General features: G+C 37.8%; 1 long non-coding RNA gene across 1 annotated transcript; it reads left to right on the forward strand.

The window, feature by feature from the left end:
- Positions 1 to 7,284, forward strand: LOC149089086 (uncharacterized). The gene is made up of 3 exons (XR_016193593.1): positions 1 to 87; positions 945 to 1,083; positions 6,952 to 7,284. It is a non-coding gene; the product is annotated as an uncharacterized LOC149089086 (long non-coding RNA).
- Positions 7,285 to 9,751: the final 2,467 nt, after the last annotated feature.

Raw genomic sequence — 9,751 nt, forward strand, 5'->3', positions numbered from 1 at the left:
TATATAAGTGCGTATCATGAACGAGATTGGGTATATATAATACTTCCATTATTACCAGCACATAAAGACATCTCTGTTGAATTTCAGGTCAGTATTCGTTTTCAGAATATCAATCCCCATTATCCATACGAAGGTTTACAACAGCTAGCTGATGCGGAGATCAATTTAGGAAAGAGAGAAAATTCATTGTCCTTTCGGAGAGTCAAACCGAGGTCTTCTCACTAGCTGGGCGAGTGTGGGTTCGGCTTCCGCAAGAGCATGCGAATTTTTCTCTGTCTTAAATTCATCTTCGCATCTCAGCCAGCTGCCAAAAACGTTCGGAGTATGCGTTTTTGCTGACTGAAAACGTTTAATACGCCAATTTTTCAGAATTTACGGTTGAGAATCAAATTGGTCTACGTCACTGACGTACATACAACTTTTAAACATGCAAGGCGTGTTTTCCTAAAACTTCCCAAAAAAAATAAGTTTTCCTTGAAATTATTTTTTTGCTTACAAGACACTTCGGAGCCTAATGTGCCTTGCGACCAAAAATACTTTTCATGGAAAAGTGATGAATTTCGAGAAATTTCAGAAAAAGAACGCTTGCTTTGCTATGTTGAAAATTTGCGCTCCAGTGACTTGGACCACTTTCATTATCAAAACCCGATTAAGCTTCAGACGTTTATGTACAGAACACATCGACGACACTCGCTCGTCGCAGAGACCTACGTGCGTTCAACATCAGAAGATGAATGCCATACATGTGGGCGAAACGTCAGGAAGAAATTGCGCGGCCTAATAGCCTGGAAATTATTTGTAACTCATCAAGAGATTCATCAAAACATGGGGATCAGTCCGATTCCCCGAATTATTGACTTTATAACCGAAGTGTCGCCGAAACCGCGTTTATGAATAAAATTTTCCAAGGATTTAACGATGGTTTTTCTTTTTCGTTTTTTCAGAATAAAATCGATAAATTCGGTTTTTGCATCCTTAGTATGAAGGCAATACGTGCTCTTCTCCTTGTGTGTTTCCTGATCGGTACACAGTTTGTTGTGCGTGTTTTCAGCGAATGCGGAGAAGGATACGTCGAAACCACCGGTAAGATCTTGAACCAATATCTTGTGAACAATTGAATGATTTCACACAATTCCATAAATTATGATACAAGTAAGGAATAAACCGGAACAATAGGTGATCTCCTTTGCCCCCATCAAGATGAGGGGAGGCTCGTTAGATGGCGCTCCGTTTTATGATCGCGTCTCTTTACTATGACGCATCCCCCGATAGGGAAACCACCGATTCCTCACAGAGGAATGTGACTTTTCTTTCCTAACCACATCTTCAAAACTCCGCTTAGTTATCCAGGCTTTCGTACTTTTTGTACAACGTTTCCTCATTGTTACAACGGCGATATATGAATGCCCCTGTGTGTTAGACTTCTTAACACAATATGTAAGCTATTCGTTTATAACATACAAGTCAAACATCCAGGGCCTTCCTCATTGTAGGAGAGGCGATATAAAGTACGAACTGTACCAACAAAGCGCAGACAAAAACTTCTGGTGTGCTAGAGCCACTGCAAGACCGCTGTGAAAGACCACTCCAGTGTACTAACGGGCCTTTCAAGGAGTCTCAAGTGATCAAAAGGGAGATTTGCGGTCCACTTAAGTGATCTCAAAACGCGCCGTGGGTTTTTCAAGTGATCTATAAATGTTCCGTGGGTCACTTAAGTAAGCGAGCACAGTGCCGCAGGTAATTCAAGTCAACAGAAAATGAGCCACGGGCTTGTTTAGTGATCTGGATTCGTACCTTCGGCCCCTAAAGTGATCTAGAACTGTGCCGCGAGTCACTTGAGTAATCTAAAACTTGACGCAAGCTACTCCAGTGATTTAGCTGAATTTTACAAAATTATGTTTGAACCGTGGGCCACATCAGATTACTCCGATGTTCACATTAGGTCCACGGATTCATCATGTAAGGTTTAATGGTCTCACTCTTATGGGAAAGAAATAAAACCAGGTATTTCGTTTTTCCCTTAAATATACATTTGTTGTTTCTTGCAGAAGTGCAGCCTCCCGTGAACTGCCCTGCGGAACATCCTTGCTTTTAACATTGCAAGGGATTAATTGAAATTGGGGCAGGAATTACATGCTACAAAAAATCAGACGGAACTTGCGTTTGTGATGAGTATCCTCAGAGTATGTGTTAAGACGCTTGACGATGCGATAGGCAATGTGATCAACGACTTCGATCACATTGCTTCGAATTCATAAAAAATTGCATCGCAATTATGGATGCCAAATGTTGTAATAAACGAAATGCTATTTTGCAAACCTCAACTAAAAAGGCTTAATTATGGTTTATTGGGGCTATTAAATCCGATTTTTCTGCATTGACATTGATTGGCTCTTGTTTTACTTTTATTGACGTTAACACAGCAAAGTTATTTTTCAAATCCTACTCATAGACCACAACAGCGGTTCTCAACCTTTTTAGACTCGAGGAGCCCTTTTTAATAAAAAATTTCTATGGCGGAGCCCCGTGGGCATATTTTTTATTTATTCGTCGAAGATACCGATTTATTTTTATCATTTAAAAATAATCTACAGTAAAACCTCGAAATTAGAAATTTTTCCTCAGGCCCTTCCACCTCTCATAGACAACAATGTTATTAAACCTTCGTTTACTCGTCGCTAATTTCGGTTAAGGGCCCTTTCACACGGAGCGGATGCGGGTCCGGAAGAAGTTTTAACAATTGGAATATACTGCGCCTTTCAGACGAGCCGAAAAATCTCCGCACTTATGAAATGTTCATGCGGGTCCGGACGTCGTTCGCATGTGTCAAAACCTAAGTGCGGGCTCCGCATCCGCACATAGAAGTTTTGACAACAGGTTCATTCGGAGCTATTCAGACGATGCGGATGCGGAGCGAATTCGTCCGCATCTTTGGCTACTTTTTGAAGGTGATTTTTCACGGAATTTTTTTAATTATTTGCCATAAATACCCTTAAAAACACCATATGATGGTCCCTGCTCATTAATATAATGTAGTACCTACATACGTCTATCCCTCCGTTTCCTTCTGAGATGGAGATATAGCAACTTCAACTGCCTTTTGTCCATGTTTCACAATTTTATACAAAAAACCTGTCAACAACGGCTACTGATGGGACCAAAATTATAAGCCATTACGAATATTTAATTGACTACATACTTTAATAACTTTTAAATTTAATTTGAAAATTTTAATTTTTTTCTTTTTAAATTTTTAAAATTATTTAAAAATATAAGTATCTGAAATATTATTTTAAATATTTGTTATTTTTTTAAATTTTTAATCTGTTAGTTTTTTTAAAGTTTAAAAAAAATACTTTTCACAAACAACGTTATCCACGTACGGTGTTCACTCTGGGCCGGATTAAGACGTTTGAAGACCCTAGCGCTTGAATAGTTTTGGTGGTTCCCCCCGAATACCTACAAGTATATTTTACTCAATATTTAGTCTATAAACTTAAGAAAATGAAATTTTATATTTCAGAAGTGAGACTAATCTAAGGATGGGATTTCACTCTAAAAGGTTTATGAAAGTTATTTTATAAAACTTGAAAAAAGCAACTAATAAATTGCAAGTGCCACCGATAAATTTATTAGTTGCTTTTTTAAAAGAATTATTATAAAATTTTTATAGTGTAATCCGTACTTGAGGCCGCGATTACACTATAAAGTTTTGTAAAAGATCTTTTATAAAAGTTGAAAAATTCAACCAATAGGCACATCGGTTGCATTCAAGCAAATGCAACCGGTGATCTTAATGGTTGAATTTTTCACGTTTTATCAAAGAGCTTTTACAAAACTTTTATAGTGTAATCCCGACCTAAGACAGAATTGTGATGTGAATATTTCTAAGCACAGACATTTTGAAAGTCCCAACATCTCCTTTTTTTATACTTGCAAATTCTTTGATATTTGCTGAATTTTTTTTTTTTTTTTTTTGGAACATCGAATGTTTTTGGAATTTTTCTTCCATATTTTTCCGAAAAGAAAAAATATTTTCAAAAAAATTTGAAAAAAAATCCAAGATATTTTCTTCCATCGACTACTTGTGAGGATCGGAATGAAGACATCTTTATTCCCATATTCTATGTGGCTCTAGATTAAACCAACAAAGAATGCCTCTAGGCTACCTATGGCCACTGAATCAGGGGTGAAGGAGAAAAATAATTACAAAAATTGCGAAAAAACAGTTTATATGCACGAATTTCGAACTAAAGATGCGGGCGATTCGTCCGCATCCGCATCCGGGGTATGCGGGCGCGGATCCGCATTCCCTTTCAAACGAGCACTGAAGATCCGGACGAATAGCCCGCATCTTTAGTTCGAAATTCGTGCATAAAAACTGTTTTTTCGCAATTTTTGTAATTATTTTTCTCCTTTACCCCTGATTCAGTGCCCATAGGCAGTCTAGAGGTATTCTTTGGTGGTTTAACCTAGAGCTACATAGAATATGGGAATAAAGATGTCTTCATTCCGATCTTCACATGTAGTCGATGGGAGAAAATGTCTTCAAATATTTTCAAAATATTTTGAAAAAAAAAAAATCCGTCTTTTCGGAAAAATATGGAAGAAAAATTCCAAAAACATCCAAAACATTCGATGTTCCAAAAAAAAGAAAAAAAATTCAGGAGATATCAAAGAATTTGCAAGTAGTAAAAAAGGGGAGGGGTAGAGACTTTCAAAATGCCTGTGCTTAGAAATATTCACATCACAATTCTGTCTTAGGCCGGGTTTACACTATAAAAGTTCGTTTATAAAACATGAAAAATGCAACCAATAGGCGGATCAGTTAAGTTCTCTCGAATATAACAGATGTGTTTATTGGTTACATTTTTCAAGTTTTATAAAATAACTTTCATAAACCTTTTAGAGTGAAATCCCATCCTTAGATTAGACTCACTTCTGAAACATAAAATTTCATTTTTTCAAGTTTATAGACTGAATATCGAGTAAAATATACTTGTAGGTATCGGGGGAACCACCAGAAACATTCAATTGCTAGGTTCTTCAAACGTCTTAATCCGGCCCTGAGTGAACACCGTACGTGGATAACACTGTTTAATAAAAGTATTTTTTTTAAAGTTTAAAAAAATAACAAATATTTAAAATAATATTTCAGATATTTATATTTTTTAAATAATTTTAAAAATTTTAAAAGAAAAAAATTAAAATTTTTAAATTAAATTTAAAAGTTATTAAAGTATTAAATTAATATTAAATATTGGTAATGAACAGAACGGCTTATAATTTTAGTCCCGCCAGAGGCCATTGTTGGCAGGTTTTATTGTATAAAATTGTGAAATATGGACAAAAGGCAGTTGAAGTTGTTATATCTCCATCTCAGAAGGAAACGGAGGGATAGACGTATGTGGGTACATCATATTTGATGAACAGGGACCCTCATATGGTGTTTTTAAGGATATTTATGGCAAATAATTAAAAAAATTCCGTGAAAAATCACCTTCAAAAAGTAGCCAAAGATGCGGACGAATTCGCTCCGCATCCGCATCGTCTGAATAGCTGCGAATGAACCTGTTGTCAAAACTTCTATGTGCGGATGCGGAGCCCGCACTTAGGTTTTGACACATGCGGACGACGTCCGCATCCTCATGAACATTTCCTAGGTGCGGAGATTTTTCGGCTCGTCTGAAAGGCTCAGTATATTCCAATTGTTAAAACTTCTTCCGGACCCGCATCCGCATCCGCTCCGTGTGAAAGGGGCCTAAGTCGTCAGTATGAAAAAATTTGAGAAGGTGGAACAGACTATTTTTATGGCTCCCATTAAAAAAGAGCTTGTTAACAGCATTGCCATATGCTTTAAAATTGACCATAAAATCCTATATACCCAGACAGAACAGTTTAAATAATGAAAGTTACGCTGGGGAGGTTCATTTGCCGACTAAGGTTTTTGGAACGTTGAGGACTGTTCAAGCTAGATATCATTTCTGCATGGGCTCTACTGGAGAAACCGCGAGACAGCCAGGCTCTGTCGCAAGAAGCAACGTAAGCACTTCGGCCCGCCCATGGCATCTCCGGCAAAACCAAAATTTATTGATACGCAAAAATTACATAAAGGAAATCAAAAATTTCGTAAATCAAAGAATCAAATTAATCAAGTTAAAGTGCAATGTGTGAGCACGGATAATAAATAATTATAGGAAGCATGGGTTCTACTAATTTAGGACTTGAAATTTAAACAAAATATCTTTGTTGAAAAAAATTAGACATTCTTTCCAAAGTTGAGGTCTTCTGTTTACTTTTCCTTGCCCAAGGCCCCTCCACCAAGTCAAATAAGCTATACATGAACTGCAAACGGACAAACATCCAGAGACTTTCCTCGTTGCAGGAGAGGCGATATAAAGTACCAACTCTACTAACAAAGCGCTGACAAAAACCTCTGGTGTGCTAAAGCCACTGCAAGACCGCTGTAAAAGACCACTCCAGTGTAGTGACGGGCCATTCAAGGAGTCTCAACTGATCTCAACGGAGTTTTGCGGTCCACTTAAGTACGCTCCGTGGGTTCTTTCAAGTGATCTATAAATGTTCCGCGGGTCACTTAAGTAACAGAGTACAGTGCCGCAGATAATTTAAATGAACAGGAAATGAGCCACGGGCCTGTTTAATGATCTGGATTCGTACCTTTGGCCCCTAAAGTGATCTAGAGCTGTGCCGCCGGTCACTTGAGTAATTCGAAACTTGACGCTAGCCACTCCAGTGATATGTAAAAGTATCGATTAGCTGAATTTTACAAAATTATGTTTCAGCCGCGGGCCTTATCGGATGACTTCGAGGTCCACATTAGGTCCGCGGGACATGGATTGAGAATGTAGGGTTTCATGGTCATACTCTTATAGAAATAAACAAAAACAGTATTTCGTTTTTTCTTAAATACACATTTATTGTTTCTTGCAGAGACGCTGCCTCCCACGAACTGCCCTGCCGAACATCCTTGCTTTGAGCATTGCAAGTATGAAATTGACAATGGGTTATCAATTACGTGCGTCAAAGAACCAGACGGGAATTGTCGTTGTGATGAGTATCTTCTTGGTATGTGTTGAGACGTTTAACGATGCAATTAGTCGATATTCATCAACGACTTCGATGACATTGCTTTGAATTCATAAAAAATTGCATCACAATTATGGATCTATTCGATATCATTCGTCGTCTATTGCAAATGCTGTAATAGACGAAATGCTATTTTGCAAACTTCTAAATATTAAATCCGATTTTTCTGCATTGACATTGATTGGCTCTTGTTTGTTTTACTTTTATTGATGTCAACACACACAACATTAAGTTATTCTTCAAGTTCTACTCATAGACTCGAACACCGGTTCTCAAACTTTTTGACTCGATGAGCCCTTTTTAATAAAACAAATTCTATGGCGGAGCCCCGTGGGCATATTTCCTATTTATTCTTCAAAGATACTGATTCATTTCTATGATTCAAAAATATTTATAATTTTTTTTCTCCAAAATTTACAGTTTTGGGTTTGATAAATTTGCCACTTTTACCGGTGACTATGCAGAGTACTAAAGTTTCGTTGATAAATTTGATAAATTATTTTACCGGCGACTATGCATAGTTCCCAAGCGTCATTGGTAAATTTGATAAGTACTTGAAACATTATCACTTTTTCCGGTGACTATGCGTACTACCCGAGCATCGGTGGTGAATTTGATGAATTTCCCTGAAGTAATCACTTTTTCTGGTGACTATGTATAGTATCAAAACACGGCGTTGGTTGGTTTGATAAATTAATTCCTCTACCGGCGAATATTACGATTGGGTGTTGTGCATAATCGCCGATAAAAGCGATAAGTTTGGGGAAATTTATCATTTTCCCCAAACAAGTATCATTTTTCCAAAACTTACCAAGATGCTCGGTGATTATGCATAGTAACCAGTTTATCAAATTAACATATACAATGCGCGTACTCCCATAATGCATATACTCCCGCACGTACAATAGGTGCGGGTTTATTGGAATCACACACTATGTTCCCGTCCGGGTGTCGTTGTCACTTTCGCATACTACGGAATGGAATCTTTCGATTCTAATCAACCTAATTATACTTACACTATTCTGACCCATGTAGCACCGTTGTGTCGTCGGGCAAGGGCGTAGCGAAGGGGAGGGACTTGGGTGCCTGGTCCTCCTTGAAATGTGAGAAAATGAGTGAAAAAAACGAAAAAGATGGCCAAATCCATTGTTCTATCACTTTGGTTCCCCCCCCCCTCCCGAACGAAATTTCTGGCTATGACCCTGGTGTCGGGCGTATTTCATTGAAACTTGGTGTACACGTTATTTGGACCAAGGGAAAAGGTAACTGCAATAAAAAGCACCACTTTACCTCTGGTGGTCAAAAATTGAACTATTTTTTGTCAATCTTTTTTTTCTTAGTCCACATAGGCGGGGTCAGGCATAAGGCGACATGAGCATAGGTGTATCCAGAATATATGTATATGTATATTCTCAGGAGGGGGTTTCAATTTTTTTTTCTTCAGAAGGTGGGGGGCGGGGGCGTTACGTATTTTCCTGCAAAATAATGCAATAATTTTCGTTTTAGGAGTGGGGGGCTCTTACAAATACAAATACAAATACAACGCCACAACAGGCAAAATGCCCAACGAGGTGGCTGATAAAAAGATGCCCATAAAAATATGGTTGTCATATGTTTCAAAAATACAGCAACCCAATTAAAAATGCAATTAACACAAATTACAAACAATATATACACATGATAAAATATTATACAATGCCCATAAAGAATACTTATTCTAAGAATGGATAGCTTCTCGATTTACCCCAACATGTTTATCGTATTTCTTTTTAAACGTGTCAATTGTGTTACAATTTACTACCTCCGGGGGTAAGCTATTCCATTTATTAACAACCCTATTGGAGAAAAATTCCCTGCGACACCATAACCTTGCATTGTCCCTCACCAATCGGTACTGGTGTCCCCTTGTAAAAGCAGTCGATTGGCGGTGTACTAAAGTACACCACTTACGTACGCTAACGGGCACGATAACAGGGGATGCATTTTTAGGACAGATGTTTTCCATCTCGCGAACTTTTACACATCGAAATAATGTTGAGGGAAAAGCGTGAGGGGATAAATAGGTGTGCAGGTAAATGGCACTACGTTGTGTTTGCCCGGATTCCAGTCTGCCTATAACACGCCATGCCATGGATTCCGGTAAATCACGTTGTTGAGACATCGTCAAGTCACCTTGTCTCAAAAAAAAATACTGCGCAATCGAATTTCACAGTTACGGCAGTAAAACAGACGTTTCTGCAACATCCCGATTTCTGCCCTTATCTCCTTTTTCTGGTTTTTGACGTCATGAACTTTGATTTGCATATGAAGTTTTCTTCTTCCGTTTCCTGCTAGGCTTTAAATTATGGATGATTCATTTTATGTTACTTGTCGGTATACATCTTTGCGTAATTTTGTTAAAACCATGTGCTCCCCTAATTGTTTTGAGCGGTGTATATTCACGGGAATCATCTGTTTTCAATTAGTCACGTCAGACAAAAGTAATTCAAAACACATTAAAGAAAGTTCGATTGTTTCTGAAATACAATAGAGCAGGTGTGATTACAACGTCAAAACAATGCCGTAGGAAATCCAAAATTTCCAAATGAATGTTACGTTAATGACGCGTTTGACAATTACTCATCGAATGCATATATAAGTGCGG

Source organism: Pholcus phalangioides, unplaced genomic scaffold (genome assembly GCF_987345545.1).
Source record: "Pholcus phalangioides strain wild (caught in Gottingen) unplaced genomic scaffold, Ppha-v1.0 ptg000002l_1, whole genome shotgun sequence".
NCBI lineage: Eukaryota > Metazoa > Arthropoda > Arachnida > Araneae > Pholcidae > Pholcus > Pholcus phalangioides.